This window comes from Orycteropus afer, unplaced genomic scaffold (assembly GCF_000298275.1).
Source record: "Orycteropus afer afer isolate SDZICR_OR568_19922 unplaced genomic scaffold, OryAfe1.0 scaffold00149, whole genome shotgun sequence".
NCBI lineage: Eukaryota > Metazoa > Chordata > Mammalia > Tubulidentata > Orycteropodidae > Orycteropus > Orycteropus afer.
The window spans coordinates 2,977,322-2,979,658 of NW_006921736.1; the positions used below are offsets into that span (position 1 = coordinate 2,977,322).

At 38.5% G+C, this 2,337-nt stretch overlaps 1 protein-coding gene across 1 annotated transcript in view; it reads left to right on the forward strand.

Moving 5' to 3' along the window:
• Window positions 1-2,337, forward strand: part of TAFA1 (TAFA chemokine like family member 1) — a 328,271-nt gene that overhangs the window by 316,013 nt on the left and 9,921 nt on the right. The window lies entirely within an intron of this gene.

A 2,337-nucleotide genomic window follows, 5' to 3' on the forward strand; every position in this document is an offset into this window, starting at 1 on the left:
TATAGATACTGAACATAAGCTAGAGTGAGTTAGCATTATAATGATGAAAAACATGAATTTGGTGCTTAAGCAGGCCTAGATTCTAGTGTTAATTCCTTTGTACCCTACCTATGTGAGCTTTGAGTAAATTAATTGACCTCTCTGGACTTAAAGACTCATCTATAAAATAGGATGGAAAACCCACCAGCCACTCCTCAGAAGGAAGATGAGGCCATCTACTTCCGTAGTAATACTGCCTCGGAAATGCAAGGAGGCATCGCTATGAGTTGGGTCCGACTCGACAGCACATAACAACAACAACAACAAGTATTGCTATACAGAAACATTATAAAAATATTAATGACATTATTATTGGCTCATTTTATTAAATCTAATTGGTCATTCCTCTTCCAATAGTTTAAAGGTTTTAGGTAGTCTCCATTTGGGGAAAGGAAGACACGATTTTAAAATCCTCTTTTGTGAATTTTTTTACAGTTAGTGCAGGAAATATTACTTTATCCCTATTTAAAAAAAGAAAACTCACTGCCTTTGAGTTGATTCTGACTCATAGTGACCCTCCTTGGGTTTCTGAGGCAGTATCTCTACAGAAGTAGATTGCCCAGTCTTCTTTCCGAGGAGTGGCTGGTGTATTTGAACCACTACCCTTCTGGTTAGCAGTCAAATGCCTTAGGTACCATGCCACCAGAGCTCCTTTTTATCCCTTTAGCTAGAGTTTATGAGGAAAATTAGGATTGGAAATTATAACTTGACCCTAGGATATGAAGGGAGATGTATTAAGATGACCATGTAATGAATGATAGACAAAATCTATCTAATAGAATCTTTAGAAAAGCAACACTAGAAGAATGAACTAGATTCTAATAAGCCAGAGGGTAGTGCCACACATTATGAAATTTTGTTTAGGAGAGGCAACTGTAATATGAGTTTTCAGAGATTATAGACAGGTCTGAAGGTATGTTTTTATTCTTAGGGAGACTTTTCTTTCTCCTTATGAGCCAATGGATCTTCACAAACTTGAATTAAAGTCAGTATGTGGGATCTGAGATATATTCTTTTTCCTACTGTCTATGGTTTCATTTATGAGACATTAATGCTTAGAGAGGGAGTCTGCTTTGTTAGCCTGCAACAAAGTAGGTCATCTGCAACAGGGCAGAGAGCAGGCGGGAGAAGAGGGAGCAAGGTCCCCTTAGAAGGAAGCAAAGATACTAAACGCTGGCCCAATTCTGTTGCTCATTATTGGCATACCTCTGTGAAAATCCAGTGACAAGATGCTAAATTGAAGAACTGTTGGGAAAGGCAATTTCCCCTGTGAGTTAAGATCAGAGGATTTCTATTCCTGATGGTCTAGATTCAGAGCAACTGTATTGAAATATAAGGTGAGTTTTGAGGAATGATGGTAAATGAAACTGGCCTGTTTATGATTAAGTGCTAGACACAAGGGAGTTTCAGATTTTAGGTTTTCAATAAACCCTGCCAACCTCTGATTTTTATTTTATGTTACTGTAAGTTTTGCTATTTTTTTTTTGTTGTTGTTGTTCTCTTTCAACACTCCATTTGTTTTTCTTGCTGCCAAAACATGCTTTTCCCATGTGATATTGTCACCCACTCATTCATATAAATTCATAATGAAAATCCATTCATGTAAATAAGTGATATTTTACCCATGAAGAAGACCCTTGGTGTCATGGATTGGCACACTAGTCACATCGATGGATGCAGACATGCTGGCAATTCTGAGTATGATGCAGAACTAGGCAATGTTTAGTTCTTTTGCAGGTAAAGTTACCATGACTCAAAATAGGTTCAATGGCAGCTCACAATGACAGAATCTTCCTGAACTCTGTGCCCCAACTCTGTGCTATTTAAACACACACACACACACACGCATATATACATACACACATACATACATGTATATGTATGTACATACATACATTTACATACACACACACCCTCTGGCAATAATTTTCTATTCTGTGGAGCATTTATATCCTCTTTCAGTGCTCTATGTTTTACAAATATTTTAAGGAGCTTGGGTGGTGGTGTGGTTAAAGCATTGAGCTGCTAACCTAAAGGTTGGTGGTTCAAATCCAGCCACCATTCTGCAGGAGTAAGATGAGGCAATCTGATTTTATAATGATTTACAGTCTTGGGAACTCTATGGCTGTGTATCTGCTCTGTCCTAAAGGGTCACTGTGAGTCAGAATCAACTCATTGGCAGAGGGTTTGATTTTTGGTCAAGTTTCTTACAAGAGGAGCTCTGGTAGCACAGTGCTTAAGGCACTTGACTGCTAACCAGAAGGCTGGCAGTTCAAACCCACCAGTCACTCCTTGGAA